General features: G+C 47.3%; 1 protein-coding gene across 1 annotated transcript in view; it reads right to left on the bottom strand.

Moving 5' to 3' along the window:
* The window catches only part of LOC124045193 (probable G-protein coupled receptor 160), a 30849-nt gene extending 12704 nt beyond the window's left edge, over nucleotides 1-18145 (bottom strand). Inside the window, exon 1 of the mRNA XM_046364447.1 lies at nucleotides 17470-18145. The gene's annotated coding sequence lies outside the window, so the exon portion shown is untranslated. The remainder of the gene's footprint in view (nucleotides 1-17469) is intronic.
* Between the last annotated feature and the right edge of the window lie 1058 nt (nucleotides 18146-19203).

Here is a 19203-nt window from a genome sequence, read left to right as displayed (position 1 = left end):
AAGTTCCCCAGTCCAGAGCTTCCGGCGACAGTTCCCAGTCCAGAGCTTCCGGCGACGATCCCCGGTCCAGAGCTTCCGGCGACGATCCCCGGTCCGGAGTTTCCGGCGACGGTTCACAGTCCGTAGCTTCCGGCGACGGTTCACGGTACGGAACCCCCTGTGAAGGTCCACGTTACGGAACCTCCTGCGACGGTCCACGGTACTGAACCTCCAGCGATGGTCCACGGTACGGAAACTCCTGCGACGGTCCACGGTACGGAACCTTCTGCGACGGTCCACGGTACGGAACCTCCTGCGACGGTCCGGAACCTCTTGAGACGGTCCACGGTCCGGAACCTCCTGAGACGGTCCACGGTCCGGAACCTCCTGAGACGGTCCACGGTCCGGAACCTCCAGCGACGGTTCACGTTCCGGAACCTCCAGCAAGGGGCAACAGTCCGGAGCTTCCAGGCAAGGCGTCCAGTCCAGGCACGGTGTCCAGTCCCGCTCCATGGCAGGAGCCTTCCTCTACGCCGGTGCCCATTCCAGGCATGACGTCCAGTCCCATTCCATGGCACGAAGCCTCCAGTGATGATCCATGGCACGAAGCCTCCAGTGATGATCCATGGCAAGAAGCCTCCAGTGATGATCCATGGCATGAAGCCTCTAGTGAGGATTCATGGCACGAAGCCTCCAACAACGGCCTCCAGTCTCCAGCGACGGTCTCCAGTGATGATCCATGGCATGAAGCCTCCAGTGAGGAGTCATGGCACGAAGCCTCCAACAACGGCCTCCAGCCTCCAGCGACGGGCTCCAGTCCGGAGCCTCCAGCGACGGTCTCCAGTCCGGAGCCTCCAGCGATGGTCTCCAGTCTGGGCCCGCAACAAGGGTGCCCAGTTCGGGGCCCGCAACGAGGGTCCCCAGTCCGTGGCCCGCAACTAGGGTCCGGGATCAGCAGCGAGGGTCCCCACACCAGAGGCGCCACCAAAGTGGGGTGAGCCAGAGGTGGAGCGGGGTCTACGTCCCGCACCAGAGCCGCCACCGTGGATAGATGCCCACCCGGACCCTCCCCTATAGGATCAGGTTTTGCGGCCGGAGTCCGCACCTTTGGGAGGGGGTACTGTCACACCCTGACCTTAGATGTCTTATTTCTCTATTTGGTTAGGTCAGGGTGTGATATGAGGTGGCTTTCTATGTTTTGTTTACTATGTTTATTTATTTAATTGTTTTGGCCGGGTATCGTTCTCAATCAGGGATAGCTGTCTATCGTTGTCTCTGATTGGGAATCATACTTAGGTAGCCCTTATTCCCTCCTTTTAGTGTGGGTAGTTGACTATAGTCACTATAGCCCTGTAAGCTTCACGGTTGTTTCTTCGTTTGTTGTTTTGTTTTTTAAATAAAAGGAAAATGTACGCTTAATACACTGCACTTTGGTCCACTTCTTTGGACGGCCGTGACAAAGGCTAGCTTTTTCAAGCAGAAATTTGCTTCCTGCAACACAAACTCAAAGTTCTGGGACACTGTAAAGTCCATGGAGAATAAGAACACCTCCTCCCAGCTGCCCACTGCACTGAGGATAGGAAACTCTGTCACCACTGATAAATCCACTATAATTGAGAATAAGCATTTTTCTACGGCTGGCCATGCTTTCCACCTGGCTACCCCTACCCCGATCAACTGCACTGTACCCCCACAGCAACTAGCCCAAGAATTCCCATTTCTCCTTCTCCCAAATCCAGTCAGCTGATGTTCTGAAAGAGCTGCAAAATCTGGACCCCTACAAATCAGCCGGGCTAGACAATCTGGACCCTTTCTTTCTAAAAGTATCTGCCGAAATTGTTGCAACCCCTATTACTAGCCTGTTCAACCACTCTTTTGTGTCGTCTGAGATTCCCAAAGATTGGAAAGCAGCTGCGGTCATCCCCCTCTTCAAACGGGGGTACAATCTTGACCCAAACTGCTACACACCGATATCTATCCTACCCTGCCTTTCTAAGGTATTCGAAAGCCAAGACAACAAACAGATTACCGACCATTTCGAATCCCACCGCACCTTCTCCGCTATGCAATCTGGTTTCAGAGCTGGCCATGGGTGCACCTCAGCCACGCTCAAGGTCCTAAACAATATCTTAACCGCCATCGATAAGAAACAATACTGTGCAGCCGTATTCATTGACCTGGCTAAGGCTTTCGACTCTGACAATCACCACATCCTCATCGGCAAACTCGACAGCATTGGTTTCTCAAAAGACTGCCTCACCTGGTTCACCAATTTCTTCTCTGACAGAGTTCAGTGTGTCAAATCTGAGGGCCTGTTGTCCGGGCCTCTGGCAGTCTCTATGGGGGTGCCACAGGGTTCAATTCTTGGGCCCACTCTCTTCCACTCTCTTCTCTGTATACATCAATGATGTTGCTCCTGCTGCTGGTGAGTCTCAGATCCACCTCTACGCAGAGGACACCATTCTGTATACTTACATTTACATTTACATTTAAGTCATTTAGCAGACGCTCTTATCCAGAGCGACTTACAAATTGGTGCATTCACCTTATGACATCCAGTGGAACAACCACTTTACAATAGTGCATCTAAATATTTTAAGGGGGGAGGGGGTGAGAAGGATTACTTTATCCTATCCTAGGTATTCCTTAAAGAGGTGGGGTTTCAGGTGTCTCCGGAAGGTGGTGATTGACTCCGCTGTCCTGGCGTCATGAGGGAGTTTGTTCCACCATTGGGGAGCCAGAGCAGCGAACAGTTTTGACTGAGCTGAGCGGGAACTGTACTTCCTCAGTGGTAGGGAGGCGAGCAGGCCAGAGGTGGATGAACGCAGTGCCCTTATTTGGGTGTAGGGCCTGATCAGAGCCTGGAGGTACTGAGGTGCCGTTCCCCTCACAGCTCCGTAGGCAAGCACCATGGTCTTGTAGCGGATGCGAGCTTCAACTGGAAGCCAGTGGAGAGAGCGGAGGAGCGGGGTGACGTGAGAGAACTTGGGAAGGTTGAACACTAGTCGGGCTGCGGCGTTCTGGATGAGTTGTAGGGGTTTAATGGCACAGGCAGGGAGCCCAGCCAACAGCGAGTTGCAGTAATCCAGACGGGAGATGACAAGTGCCTGGATTAGGACCTGCGCCGCTTCCTGTGTGAGGCAGGGTCGTACTCTGCGGATGTTGTAGAGCATGAACCTACAGGAACGGGCCACCGCCTTGATGTTAGTTGAGAACGACAGTTTGTTGTCCAGGATCACGCCAAGGTTCTTAGCGCTCTGGGAGGAGGACACAATGGAGTTGTCAACCGTGATGGCGAGATCATGGAACGGGCAGTCCTTCCCCGGGAGGAAGAGCAGCTCCGTCTTGCCGAAGTTCAGCATGAGGTGGTGATCCGTCATCCACACTGATATGTCTGCCAGACATGCAGAGATGCGATTCGCCACCTGGTCATCAGAAGGGGGAAAGGAGAAGATTAATTGTGTGTCGTCTGCATAGCAATGATAGGAGAGACCATGTGAGGTTATGACAGAGCCAAGTGACTTGGTGTATAGCGAGAATAGGAGAGGGCCTAGAACAGAGCCCTGGGGGACACCAGTGGTGAGAGCGCGTGGTGAGGAGACAGATTCTCGCCACGCCACCTGGTAGGAGCGACCTGTCAGGTAGGACGCAATCCAAGCGTGGGCCGCGCCGGAGATGCCCAACTCGGAGAGGGTGGAGAGGAGGATCTGATGGTTCACAGTATCGAAGGCAGCCGATAGGTCTAGAAGGATGAGAGCAGAGGAGAGAGAGTTAGCTTTAGCGGTGCGGAGCGCCTCCGTGATACAGAGAAGAGCAGTCTCAGTTGAATGACTAGTCTTGAAACCTGACTGATTTGGATCAAGAAGGTCATTCTGAGAGAGATAGCGGGAGAGCTGACCAAGGACGGCACGTTCAAGAGTTTTGGAGAGAAAAGAAAGAAGGGATACTGGTCTGTAGTTGTTGACATCGGAGGGATCGAGTGTAGGTTTTTTCAGAAGGGGTGCAACTCTCGCTCTCTTGAAGACGGAAGGGACGTAGCCAGCGGTCAGGGATAAGTTGATGAGCGAGGTGAGGTAAGGGAGAAGGTCTCCGGAAATGGTCTGGAGAAGAGAGGAGGGGATAGGGTCGAGCGGGCAGGTTGTTGGGCGGCCGGCCGTCACAAGACGCGAGATTTCATCTGGAGAGAGAGGGGAGAAAGAGGTCAGAGCACAGGGTAGGGCAGTGTGAGCAGAACCAGCGGTGTTGTTTGACTTAGCAAACGAGGATCGGATGTCGTCGATCTTCTTTTCAAAATGGTTGACGAAGTCATCTGCAGAGAGGGAGGAGGGGGGGGAGGGGGAGGAGGATTCAGGAGGGAGGAGAATGTGGCAAAGAGCTTCCTAGGGTTAGAGGCAGATGCTTGGAATTTAGAGTGGTAGAAAGTGGCTTTAGCAGCAGAGACAGAGGAGGAAAATGTAGAGAGGAGGGAGTGAAAGGATGCCAGGTCCGCAGGGAGGCGAGTTTTCCTCCATTTCCGCTCGGCCTTCCGGAGCCCTGTTCTGTGAGCTCGCATTGAGTCGTCAAGCCACGGAGCGGGAGGGGAGGACCGAGCCGGCCTGGAAGATAGGGGACATAGAGAGTCAAAGGATGCAGAAAGGGAGGAGAGGAGGGTTGAGGAGGCAGAATCAGGAGATAGGTTGGAGAAGGTTTGAGCAGAGGGAAGAGATGATAGGATGGAAGAGGAGAGAGTAGCGGGGAGAGAGAGCGAAGGTTGGGACGGCGCGATACCATCCGAGTAGGGGCAGTGTGGGAAGTGTTGGATGAGAGCGAGAGGGAAAAGGATACAAGGTAGTGGTCGGAGACTTGGAGGGGAGTTGCAATGAGGTTAGTGGAAGAACAGCATCTAGTAAAGATGAGGTCGAGCGTATTGCCTGCCTTGTGAGTAGGGGGAAGGTGAGAGGGTGAGGTCAAAAGAGGAGAGGAGTGGAAAGAAGGAGGCAGAGAGGAATGAGTCAAAGGTAGACGTGGGGAGGTTAAAGTCGCCCAGAACTGTGAGAGGTGAGCCGTCCTCAGGAAAGGAGCTTATCAAGGCATCAAGCTCATTGATGAACTCTCCGAGGGGACCTGGAGGGCGATAAATGATAAGGATGTTAAGCTTGAAAGGGCTGGTAACTGTGACAGCATGAAATTCAAAGGAGGCGATAGACAGATGGGTAAGGGGAGAAAGAGAGAATGACCACATGGGAGAGATAAGGATCCCTATGCCACCACCCCGCTGACCAGAAGCTCTCGGGGTGTGCGAGAACACGTGGGCGGACGAAGAGAGAGCAGTAGGAGTAGCAGTGTTATCTGTGGTGATCCATGTTTCTGTCAGTGCCAAGAAGTCGAGGGACTGGAGGGAGGCATAGGCTGAGATGAACTCTGCCTTGTTGGCTGCAGATCGGCAGTTCCAGAGGCTACCGGAGACCTGGAACTCCACGTGGGTCGTGCGCGCTGGGACCACCAGATTAGGGTGGCAGCGGCCACGCGGTGTGGAGCGTTTGTATGGTCTGTGCAGAGAGGAGAGAACAGGGATAGACAGACACATAGTTGACAGGCTACAGAAGAGGCTACGCTAATGCAAGGAGATTGGGATGACAAGTGGACTACACGTCTCGAATGTTCAGAAAGTTAAGCTTACGTAGCAAGAATCTTATTGACTAAAATTATTAAAAATGATACAGTACTGCTGAAGTAGGCTAGCTGGCAGTGGCTGCGTTGTTGACTTTGTAGGCTAGCTGACAGTGGCTGCGTTGTTGACACTACACTAATCAAGTCGTTCCGTTGAGTGTAGTAGTTTCTACAGTGCTGCTATTCGGGGCTAGCTGGCTAGCTAGCAGTGTTGATTACGTTACGTTGCGTTAAAAGAACGACAATAGCTGGCTAGCTAACCTAGAAAATCGCTCTAGACTACACAATTATCTTTGATACACAGACGGCTATGTAGCTAGCTATGTAGCTAGCTACGATCAAACAAATCAAACCGTTGTGCTGTAATGAAATGAAATGAAAAATGTGATACTACCTGTTGAGCGAAGCGGAATGCGACCGGGTTGTTGAGTGCGGAAGTTCTATTCAGTAGACGTTGGCTAGCTGTTGGCTAGCTAGCAGTGTCTCCTACGTTAAGGACGACAAATAGCTGGCTAGCTAACCTCGGTAAATTAAGATAATCACTCTAAGACTACACGCTCTAAACTACACAATTATTTTGGATACGAAGACAGCAAAGACAACTATGTAGCTAGCTAACACTACACTAATCAAGTCGTTCAGTTGAGTGTAATAGCTTCTACAGTGCTGCTATTCGGTAGACGGTGGACGTTTGCTAGCTGGCTAGCTGCTGGGCAGATAACAGTGTAGACTACGTTAGGACGACGAAATACGAAGTTGCAATAGAAGTGCTGACTGTTTCACTTTGTTGTCCTCTTTCTTTTCCTTTTTCTTCTGTCCTTCTTTTGTCCTTATTTTGTCTTCCTTTCTTCTGTTAACTAGATATTTTTTGTTGTTATTCTTTGTAAGCTAGCTAGCTTCTTCCAGGAGAGTCCCTAGCAACTGCTTAGCAACAGTTCTACTTCTGGCCCTTCTTTGGACACTGTGTTAACAACCCTCCGGACGAGCTTCAATGCCACACAACTCTCCTTCCGTGGCCTCCAACTGCTCTTAAATAAAAGTAAAACTAAATGCATGCTCTTCAACCGATCGCTGCCTGCACCTGCCCGCCCATCCAGCATCACTTCTCTGGACGGTTCTGACTTAGAATATATGGACGACTACAAATACCTAGGTGTCTGGTTAGACTGTAAACTCTCCTTGCAGACTCACATCAATCCAAAGTTAAATCTAGAATTGGCTTCCTATTTCGCAACAAAGCATGCTTCACTCATGCTGCCAAACATACCCTCGTAAAACTGACCATCCTACCGCTCCTCGACTTCGGCGATGTAATTTACAAAATAGCCTCCAACACCCTACTCAATGAATTGGATGCAATCTATCACAGTGCCATCCGTTTTGTCACCAAAGCCCCATATACTACCCACAACTGCGACCTGTGCGCTCTCGTTGGCTGGCCCTTGCTTCATACTCGTCGCAAACCCACTGGCTTCAGGTCATCTACAAGACCCTGCTAGGTAAATTCCCCCTTTATCTCAGCTCGCTGGTCACCATAGCAGCACCAACCTGTAGCACGCGCTCCAGCGGGTATATCTCTCTGGTCACGCCCAAAACCAATTCTTCCTTTGGTATATCTCTCCTTCCAGTTCTCTGCTACCAATGACTGGAACGAACTACAAAAATCTCTGAAACTGGAAACACTTATCTACCTCACTAGCTTTAAGCACCAGCTGTCAGAGCAGCTCACAGATTACTGCACCTGTACATAGCCCATCTATAATTTAGCCCAAACAACTACCTCTTCCCCTACTGTATTTATTTATGTTGCTCCTTTGCACCCCATTATTTTTATTTCTACTTTGCACATTCTTCCACTGCAAATCTACCATTCCAGTGTTTTACTTGCTATATTGGTGATGACTCCTTGCTGTCCCCAGTCCACCTGGCCGTGCTGCTGCTCCAGTTTCAACTGTTCTGCCTTATTATTATTCGACCATGCTGGTAATTTATGAACATTTGAACATCTGTTGGATTTATTATGAATAAATGAATAAACAATAACCCCATTATAAAAAGAATTGTAACTAAGTAAACTTATTGTCATGTTTTGTCTTAGATTGTCTTGTCATTTTGCTTTTCCCTCTGTTCATTTTCCCCCTGCTGGTCTTTTTAGGTTCGTTCCCCTTTTTCTCTCTCCCTTCCTCTCTCTCTTCTCTCTATCGTTCCGTTCCTGCTCCCAGCTGTTCCTATTCCCCTAATCAATCATTTAGTCTTCCCACACCTGTTCCCGATCCTTTTCCCTGATTAGAGTCCCTATTTCTCTCCTTGTTTTCCGTTCCTGCCCTGTCGGATCCTTGTCTATTGTTCACCGTGCTGTGTCTATGTATTGCCCTGTCGTGTCGTGTTTCCCTCAGATGCTGCGTGGTGAGCAGGTGTCTGAGTCTGCTACGTTCAAGTGCCTTCCCGAGGCAACCTGCAATTCTTGATCAAGTCTCCAGTCTGTTCTCGTCATTACGAGTAGTATTATGCCTTTTGTTTGTAAAGTAACTTTACTGGATTAAAAACTCTGTTTTCGCCAAGTCGCTTTTGGGTCCTCATTCACCTGCATAACAGAAGGATCCGACCAAAGAATGGACCCAGCGACTACAGATGCTCGTAACACTGCCGTCGAGATCCAAGGAGCCATGCTCGGCAGACACGAGCAGGAATTGTCTGCTGCTCGCCATGCCGTGGAGAACCTGGCCGCTCAGGTTTCCGACCACTCTGGACAGTTCCAGAGTCTTCGTCTCGTGCCACCTGTTACTTCCTGGCCTGCTGAGCCTCCGGAACCTAGGGTTAATAACCCACCTTGCTACTCCGGGCAGCCCACGGAGTGCCGCTCCTTTCTCACCCAGTGTGATATTGTGTTCTCTCTCCAACCCAACACATACTCTAGCGAGAGAGCTCGGGTTGCTTACGTCATTTCACTCCTTACTGGCCGGGCTCGAGAGTGGGGCACAGCTATCTGGGAGGCAAGGGCTGATTGTTCAAACAATTACCAGAACTTTAAAGAGGAGATGATTCGGGTTTTTGACCGTTCAGTTTTTGGTAGGGAGGCTTCTAGGGCCCTGGCTTCCCTATGCCAAGGTGATCGATCCATAACGGATTACTCTATAGAGTTTCGCACTCTTGCTGCCTCTAGTGACTGGAACGAGCCGGCGCTGCTCGCTCGTTTTCTGGAGGGACTCCACGCAGTGGTCAAAGATGAGATTCTCTCTCGGGAGGTTCCTTCCAGTGTGGACTCTTTGATTGCTCTCGCCATCCGCATAGAACGACGGGTAGATCTTCGTCACCGGGCTCGTGGAAGAGAGCTCGCATCAACGGTGTTTCCCTGCTCCGCATCGCAACCATCTCCCTCCTCTGGCTCAGAGACTGAGCCCATGCAGCTGGGAGGTATTCGCATCTCGACCAAGGAGAGGGAACGGAGGATCACCAACCGCCTGTGCCTCTATTGCGGATTTGATGGACATTTTGTCAATTCATGTCCAGTAAAAGGCCAGAGCTCATCAGTAAGCGGAGGGCTACTGGTGAGCGCTACTACTCAGGTCTCTTCATCTAGATCCTGTACTACTATGTCGGTCCATCTACGCTGGACCGGTTCGGTGCTACATGCAGTGCCTTGATTGACTCTGGGGCTGAGGGTTGTTTCATGGACGAAGCATGGGCTCGGAAACATGACATTCCTTTCAGACAGTTAGACAAGCCTACGCCCATGTTTGCCTTAGATGGTAGTCATCTTCCCAGTATCAGATTTGAGACACTACCTTTAACTCTCACAGTATCTGGTAACCACAGTGAGACTATTTCTTTTTTGATTTTTCGTTCACCTTTTACACCTGTTGTTTTGGGTCATCCCTGGCTAGTATGTCATAATCCTTCTATTAATTGGTCTAGTAATTCTATCCTATCCTGGAACGTTTCTTGTCATGTGAAGTGTTTAATGTCTGCCATCCCTCCCATTTCTTCTGTCCCCACTTCTCAGGAGGAACCTGGCGATTTGACAGGAGTGCCGGAGGAATATCATGATCTGCGCACGGTCTTCAGTCGGTCCCGAGCCAACTCCCTTCCTCCTCACCGGTCGTATGATTGTAGTATTGATCTCCTTCCGGGGACCACTCCTCCTCGGGGTAGACTATACTCTCTGTCGGCTCCCGAACGTAAGGCTCTCGAGGATTATTTATCTGTGTCTCTTGACGCCGGTACCATAGTGCCTTCTTCCTCTCCGGCCGGGGCGGGGTTCTTTTTTGTTAAGAAGAAGGACGGTACTCTGCGCCCCTGCGTGGATTATCGAGGGCTGAATGACATAACGGTTAAGAATCGTTATCCGCTTCCCCTTATGTCATCAGCCTTCGAGATTCTGCAGGGAGCCAGGTGCTTTACTAAGTTGGACCTTCGTAACGCTTACCATCTCGTGCGCATCAGAGAGGGGGACGAGTGGAAAACGGCGTTTAACACTCCGTTAGGGCATTTTGAGTACCGGGTTCTGCCGTTTGGTCTCGCCAATGCGCCAGCTGTTTTTCAGGCATTAGTTAATGATGTTCTGAGAGACATGCTGAACATCTTTGTTTTTGTCTATCTTGACGATATCCTGATTTTTTCACCGTCACTCGAGATTCATGTTCAGCACGTTCGACGTGTTCTACAGCGCCTTTTAGAGAATTGTCTCTACGTGAAGGCTGAGAAGTGCTCTTTTCATGTCTCCTCCGTTACTTTTCTCGGTTCCGTTATTTCCGCTGAAGGCATTCAGATGGATTCCGCTAAGGTCCAAGCTGTCAGTGATTGGCCCGTTCCAAGGTCACGTGTCGAGTTGCAGCGCTTTTTAGGTTTCGCTAATTTCTATCGGCGTTTCATTCGTAATTTCGGTCAAGTTGCTGCCCCTCTCACAGCTCTTACTTCTGTCAAGACGTGTTTTAAGTGGTCCGGTTCCGCCCAGGGAGCTTTTGATCTTCTTAAAGAACGTTTTACGTCCGCTCCTATCCTCGTTACTCCTGACGTCACTAGACAATTCATTGTCGAGGTTGACGCTTCAGAGGTAGGCGTGGGAGCCATTCTATCCCAGCGCTTCCAGTCTGACGATAAGGTTCATCCTTGCGCTTATTTTTCTCATCGCCTGTCGCCATCTGAGCGCAACTATGATGTGGGTAACCGCGAACTGCTCGCCATCCGCTTAGCCCTAGGCGAATGGCGACAGTGGTTGGAGGGGGCGACCGTTCCTTTTGTCGTTTGGACAGACCATAAGAACCTTGAGTACATCCGTTCTGCCAAACGACTTAATGCCCGTCAATCTCGTTGGGCGTTGTTTTTCGCTCGTTTCGAGTTTGTGATTTCTTACCGTCCGGGTAGCAAAAACACCAAGCCTGATGCCTTATCCCGTCTGTTTAGTTCTTCTGTGGCTTCTACTGATCCCGAGGGATTCTTCCTTATGGGCGTGTTGTCGGGTTGACAGTCTGGGGAATTGAAAGACAGGTTAAGCAAGCACTCACGCACACTGCGTCGCCGCGCGCTTGTCCTAGTAACCTCCTTTTCGTTCCTGTTTCCACTCGTCTGGCTGTTCTTCAGTGGGCTCACTCTGCCAAGTTAGCTGGTCATCCCGGTGTTCGAGGCACTCTTGCGTCTATTCGCCAGCGCTTTTGGTGGCCGACTCAGGAGCGTGACACGCGCCGTTTCGTGGCTACTTGTTCGGACTGCGCGCAGACTAAGTCGGGTAACTCTCCTCCTGCCGGTCGTCTCAGACCGCTCCCCATTCCTTCTCGACCATGGTCTCACATCGCCCTAGACTTCATTACCGGTCTGCCTTTGTCTGCGGGGAAGACTGTGATTCTTACGGTTGTCGATAGGTTCTCTAAGGCGGCACATTTCATTCCCCTCGCTAAACTTCCTTCCGCTAAGGAGACGGCACAAATCATCATCGAGAATGTGTTCAGAATTCATGGCCTCCCGTTAGACGCCGTTTCAGACAGAGGCCCGCAATTCACGTCACAGTTTTGGAGGGAGTTCTGTCGTTTGATTGGTGCGTCCGTCAGTCTCTCTTCCGGGTTTCATCCCCAGTCTAACGGTCAAGCAGAGAGGGCCAATCAGACGATTGGTCGCATACTACGCAGCCTTTCTTTCAGAAACCCTGCGTCTTGGGCAGAACAGCTCCCCTGGGCAGAATACGCTCACAACTCGCTTCCTTCGTCTGCTACCGGGTTATCTCCGTTTCAGAGTAGTCTGGGTTACCAGCCTCCTCTGTTCTCATCCCAGCTTGCCGAGTCCAGCGTTCCCTCCGCTCAAGCGTTTGTCCAACGTTGTGAGCGCACCTGGAGGAGGGTGAGGTCTGCACTTTGCCGTTACAGGGCACAGACTGTGAGAGCCGCCAATAAACGCAGGATTAAGAGTCCAAGGTATTGTTGCGGCCAGAGAGTGTGGCTTTCCACTCGCAACCTTCCTCTTACGACAGCTTCTCGTAAGTTGACTCCGCGGTTCATTGGTCCGTTCCGTGTCTCCCAGGTCATCAATCCTGTCGCTGTGCGACTGCTTCTTCCGCGACATCTTCGTCGCGTCCATCCTGTCTTCCATGTCTCCTGTGTCAAGCCCTTTCTTCGCACCCCGTTCGTCTTCCCTCCCCCCTCCCGTCCTTGTCGAGAGCGCACCTATTTACAAGGTACGTAGGATCATGGACATGCGTTCTCGGGGACGGGGTCACCAATACTTAGTGGATTGGGAGGGTTACGGTCCTGAGGAGAGGAGTTGGGTTCCGTCTCGGGACGTGCTGGACCGTTCACTTATTGATGATTTCCTCCGTTGCCGCCAGGATTCCTCCTCGAGTGCGCCAGGAGGCGCTCGGTGAGTGGGGGGGTACTGTCATGTTTTGTCTTAGATTGTCTTGTCATTTTGCTTTTCCCTCTGTTCATTTTCCCCTGCTGGTCTTTTTAGGTTCGTTCCCCTTTTTCTCTCTCCCTTCCTCTCTCTCTTCTCTCTATCGTTCCGTTCCTGCTCCCAGCTGTTCCTATTCCCCTAATCAATCATTTAGTCTTCCCACACCTGTTCCCGATCCTTTTCCCTGATTAGAGTCCCTATTTCTCTCCTTGTTTTCCGTTCCTGCCCTGTCGGATCCTTGTCTATTGTTCACCGTGCTGTGTCTATGTATTGCCCTGTCGTGTCGTGTTTCCCTCAGATGCTGCGTGGTGAGCAGGTGTCTGAGTCTGCTACGTTCAAGTGCCTTCCCGAGGCAACCTGCAGTTCTTGATCAAGTCTCCAGTCTGTTCTCGTCATTACGAGTAGTATTATGCCTTTTGTTTGTAAAGTAACTTTACTGGATTAAAAACTCTGTTTTCGCCAAGTCGCTTTTGGGTCCTCATTCACCTGCATAACACTTATACTCTGTTTTATAAGTTATTAACAATATGAGTTCATAAGAAGGGATTGTGTGACACGGACAAGGAGTAAAACAAAGTTAATGAACACCATCCCAACTAGGAATAAAACTAATGGGTTGTGGACTGTGAAAACAGATAAGGTCGTTAGCCTATGGTTGACCCTACAGAAACTTAGCTCTGGGTTTTTTAGATAAGGCAGTGAGTGCATTCCTAGGTTTTCTGTTAATTAAAACTGTCAGTTCAGTGGTGATCGATAATGTTGAGGGGTCAAAAGTTATCTGGGAGTGTGTTAGTAAGTTAGAATGAACTTTTCACCTTACTTTGTCCCGGTTGAGAGGAGGGGATTCTGTTGAAGCAATGAAATGACGTCATGATCTGTATATAAACTGCTGCACGTGATTAAGTGGGAGCGCGCTCCGAGAATAAATTCTATTACCTATTATTGAAAGACTGGTCTGCGTCTATTTTATGCAAACAAGAAATCTTACAGATTCTCATAAAATAGATTAAGGGCTTTCAATTGATGAAAGCACATTTGCATAATTAAATTACAGTAACAACATCTTGGCCATGTTCTGTTATAATCTCCACCCGGCACAGCCAGAAGAGGACTGGCCACCCCATATGTGCTCTCTCTAATTCTCTCTTTCTTTCTCTCTCTCTGAGGACCTGAGCCCTAGGACCATGCCCCAGGACTACCTGACACGATGACTCCTTGCTGTCCCCAGTCCACCTGGCCGTGCTGCTGCTCCAGTTTCAACTGTTCTGCCTTATTATTATTCGACCATGCTGGTCATTTAAGAACATTTGAACATCTTGGCCATGTTCTGTTATAATCTCTACCCGGCACAGCCAGAAGAGGACTGGCCGCCCCACATAGCCTGGTTCCTCTCTAGGTTTCTTCCTAGGTTTTGGCCTTTCGAGGGAGTTTTTCCTAGCCACCGTGCTTCTACACCTGCATTGCTTGCTGTTTGGGGTTTTAGGCTGGGTTTCTGTACAGCACTTTGAGATATCAGCTGATGTACGAAGGGCTATATAAATAAGTTTGATTAGATATATTGTATTTACTTCACCACCGTGGCCTTTTTTTTGCCTTTACCTCCCTTATCTCACCTCATTTGCTCTCATCGTATTTAGACTTATTTTTCTACTGTATTATTGACTGTATGTTTGTTTTACTCCATGTGTAACTCTGTGTTGTTGTATGTGTCGAACTGCTTTGCTTTATCTTGGCCAGGTCGCAATTGTAAATGAGAACTTGTTCTCAACTTGCCTACCTGGTTAAATAAAGGTTAAATAAAAAATATTTGTTTTTTCTATGGTAGAGTAGGTCAGGGTGTGACTAGGAGTTTTACTCTAGTTTATTATTTCTATGTGGGTTTCAAAGTTTTATTTTCTATGTTGGGGTTTGTGTATGATTCCCAATTAGAGGCAGCTTGTAATCGTTGTCTCTGATTGGGGATCATACTTAAGTAGCATTTTTTCCACCTGTGGGTTATGGGATATTGTTTATGTTTTGAGTTAGTGTTGTAGTCACGGTTCGTTGTTTATTGTTTTGTCTTTGCTAAAGTTTCACTTCTTTAATAAATTATGTGGAACTCAACTCAACGTATGCTGTGCTTTGGTCCGTTTCTACGAACGAACGTGATACTAAGAATGCATTGAGATATCGATCTGTCACACTCACGACAGTGTAAGACCGGGATAAACGTGAGCTGTAATGATAAAAAGTTAATAGTGGTAATAAGTAGTACAAACTGTCTATATATCATCCCGTTTGTAAATGTATATTCTAACTGTAATGATGTGTGCTAATTTGAGTGTCTTGAATTTGAGTGATAGACTCAACGTGAGGCACTAAATTTGTGTTGAATATTATTGATAGTTGGGGTTTTATTTGACCATGTTATTAGAATTCTAATGTTAAAGCACATCAATATATGGCTTTCTGGATGATACAATACAATTGACTTGAGCATGTTTTAGTATGTTTATAACTATGTACATATTTGTGATTCTTCAAATAGACACCCTTTGCCTTGATGACAGCTTTGCAAACGTTTGGCATTCTCTCAACCAGCTTCACCTGGAATGATGTTCCAACAGTCTTGAAGCTATTCCCACATATGCTGAGCACTTGTTGACTGCTTTTCCTTCACTCTGACTCATCCCAAACCATCTCAATTTGGTTGAGGTCGGGGGATTATGGAGGCCAGGTCATCTGTTCAATGTGGAATTGTTATTCCATTTTGAAAATTTGAAAGAAAAGGCAGAATAAACTAAATAAAACGTTTGTTTATCAAAAAGAAAACAGATTTTGTTTTGTAACCCTGAAGAATTTGTCTTTCAATTCACCAAACTGAGCTCTGTTTCAAATAATCCCTCTTTGAGAACAACTGTTCCAGATGCGATATGCGCATCACAACTCTTTTCATTTGGAAATATTTTCTGTTCTAGTTATTCTGTTATATTACATGTTTTTTTACATATAAAATATCAAATAGGTGTGTCTTTGAAAATGGAGTCGCAAAAACTCTGAAAAAAAAATCCACTTGGTTCATAGAACCGGGGTTACATCAGTAACCTCTGGTAGCCGTTAGATGCGGCAGTAATAAAAATAGTGGTTTTTGTTTTCTTCCTACAAATATGACTAACTTTTGAACAGTTTAAGCAAAAAAATATTATGACCCCATCACTGAAAGATATGACTCGCAGGAATGTTCACATGCCACGCAGGATTCATTAGAACAGGTCAGGCACTAAATCCACAACAAACACATTGACTGGATAAAAGGCTGTGCGTGATGATGTAGTGCACATACAAATACCTTTTGCTGTTAAATTCCCATGTTCCGAATAATAAATACTGTTAAATTAGTATAACATATCTCACATTAAAATGTTATATATCGAGTGTATACACTGGTATTGGCACGTGAGCCAACAGCTCGCAGATACAGTGCAGGTATAGCCAACATTATGAAACTATTATGGACAAAAGAGCAAGATTGTTTTTGTCAGACAGCAGCCAAGCATTGATGATCATGTCACCAGAATAAGGCCCTCAATATTTATTGGAAAGGAGCATCAAGCTCATCACCCTGCAGTTTCATCACCCTGTGAAGTTCATCATAATTTAGCCTAATAAACTGCATGCTTTCCAGATGAGTTGTAGTGGGACGACCATACAAAGTCATCGCGTGACTCCAAGTTAACAGTGGTGGAAAAGTACTCAAGTGAAAGTCAAGATACCTTAAAATATAAAATGACTCAAGAAAAAGTGAAAGTCACCCAGTAAAATACTACTTGAGTAAAAGTCTAAAAGTATTTGGTTTTAAATATACTTAAAGTATAAAAGTAAATGTAATTGCTAAAATATACTTAAGTGTCAAAGTGAAAGTATCATTTCAAATTCCTTATTTTAAGAAAACCAGACGGCACCATTTTCCTGTCTTTTTTAAATATTTTTTTACGGATAGCCAGGGCCACACTCCAACACTCAGACATAATTTACAAAGGAAGCATGTGTGTTTAGTGAGTCCACCAGATCAGAGGTAGTAGGATGACCAGGGATGTTCTCTTGATAAGTGCATGAATTGTTGTCCTGCTAAGCATTCAAAAGGTAATGAGTACTTTTGGGTGTCAGGGAAAATGAATGGAGTAAAAAGTACATTATTTTCTTTAGGAATGTAGAGAAGTAAAAGTAGTTACAATTTAAATAGTAAAGTAAAGTACAGATACCACCAAATACTACTTAAGTAGTACTTTAAAGTATTTTTACTTAGGTACCACTGCAAGTCAACTTTCATATCATGGTTATTATATCAATATTTGCACATAAAAGCGTTTCCACCAACATTACTCGCATAATTAGCTTCACTAACACAAAAACATTGCACCTTGTCTAGCGTATTTTTTTGGGTCGACATATGGAAAGGTTACTGATAAATGTTGTTTCCATTGAGCCTGACTTGACATTTTTTATTCGACATGTACTTTACTCACATATAAAGGTTGGGTGGAAACCTGGTTAATGATGATTTTATTTTCTACACACAGAATATCATATAAAAGTATTGCCTATGACCTTGTGAACTTTCTAATACATGAATTTCAGTCACTTCAAACCATACTTCCTTTAGATTGAAGTACTGTCAGACTGATTTGTAATAGACTGTCATAGCCCCAATTGAAAAAGTTAACATTGGCCATTGATTACACCCCTTTTAAAACATGGTAGGGTGGCAATTAAAAAAAATATCAAAACAGGGTCGCAGGCCCCAAGAAATTGGGAACCCCTATACTAGCATAAGCCCTATGTACGTATCACTGGAAACATAATGTATCTTTAAAATGACAGTCAATCTCAAAGCACTGTCCCGACTGCATGTCTCATCATTTTGTTTATCATTGACATTATTAATCATGTTATTTTCAAGCAAGTTTAATGCAGTAATCTTACCTGTGGTTGGACACAATTCTGGACTTTAACTTGTGCTTCTCAGTATTGAAGCAGGAGCTCTCAACCAGATCACAATGAGCTGTGGTTGTGTGGCCATAACAAGCTTTCTTTTCTTCCCCCCTCAAAGATGGGCAGCATGTTTACTGCCCACACACAGGAGACTCTGGACATACATGGGGTGGACTGACTCTGATGGCCAGTACTATTGGGTGGGTGAAGGAGTTTCTCCAGGGATGCCTTGGGTACAAATAGCTCTTTCAGAGGGTCTGAATGTCCTCCCTCTCCACCCCCATCCTCCACAGCGCCGTGACAGTCCGGTATGTGTACGTTTCATCCACCAGCACCACACTGAGGCGTGTCAGCAGATAGAGACCTAGCCCAGCACAATCCACACACACTCATGAAATTATGCGATAGATTACCATCAATTACAGTACGACAATGATTCTCCTCACGTCTCCATTCCGGTTAGGCTAGATGCTATATATGGTATTTGAATAAGTTCCTGTAAGTAGGGAAATGTAGGCCCATTTGTTTTACGCCCATATACCAGCTGGTAAGTGGTAACTTCAAGGTCTGACCAGAAACAAGGGCGTAGGACCGGGGGGGAAAGGGTAGACATGCCCCCTCCCCAATGTTAAAACCAGGTAAAATGGTTCCCCCCAATAATAAAAATAATAATCTGCAAGAATGTTATTTAGAAAAATGAATCTCCAGATTCGTTGAGGGACTTTTATTTTGAAAAGGCCTCCGCTGCTGGAATGTGTCACTTTCCCCGCCCCCACTGAATGCTTCATTGTCACTCTCAGTTGTTACAAGCAGTCTGGCAGTGTGTGTAGCACCACCATTATTACTCACTGCACCGGGTAAAGTAATTGTTGTTGGTAACAACAAAGTAAGTTTAATAAGTAAAACCTGTATGAATGAGAATAAACTTTGATATGTTAGAACGAACGTGAGCAACTAAAACTTTCTCTTGGCTAGTAGCTAGCTTCTTTGGGATAGAGGACAGCATTTTCAAATCAAATCACATTTATTTATATAGCCCTTCGTACATCAGCTGATATCTCAATGTGCTGTACAGAAACCCAGCCTAAAACCCCAAACATCAAGCAATGCAGGTGTAGACGCACGGTGGCTAGGAAAAACTCCATAGAAAGGCCAAAACCTAGGAAGAAACCTAGAGAGGAACCAGGCTATGAGGGGTGGCCAGTCCTCTTCTGGCTGTGCCGGGTGGAGATTATAACAGAACATGGCCAAGATGTTCAAATGTTCATAAATGACCAGCATGGTCAAACAATAATAATCACAGGCAGAATAGTTGAAACTGGAGCAGCAGCACGGCCAGGTGGACTGGGGACAGCAAGGAGTCATCATGCCCGGTAGTCCTGAGGCATGGTCCTAGGGCTCAGGTCCTCAGAGAGAGAGAAAGAAAGAGAGAAAGAGAGAATTAGAGAGAACATACTTAAATTCACACAGGACACCGGATAGGACAGGAGAAGTACTCCAGATATAGACACTGTGGCCCCATCCGATGACACCCCCGGACAGGGTCAAACAGGAAGGATATAACCCCACCCACTTTGCCAAAGCACAGCCCCCACACCACTAGAGGGATATCTTCAACCACCAACTTACCATCCTGAGACAAGGCCGAGTATAGCTAACAAAGATCTCCACCACGGCACAACCCAAGGGGGGGGCGCCAACTCACTTTTGGATGAAAGCGTGCCC

Source organism: Oncorhynchus gorbuscha, linkage group LG10 (assembly GCF_021184085.1).
Source record: "Oncorhynchus gorbuscha isolate QuinsamMale2020 ecotype Even-year linkage group LG10, OgorEven_v1.0, whole genome shotgun sequence".
Taxonomy (NCBI): Eukaryota; Metazoa; Chordata; class Actinopteri; order Salmoniformes; family Salmonidae; genus Oncorhynchus; species Oncorhynchus gorbuscha.
The sequence above is the reverse complement of the archived record's forward strand: the minus strand, read 5'-3'. Positions and strand labels throughout refer to the sequence as shown.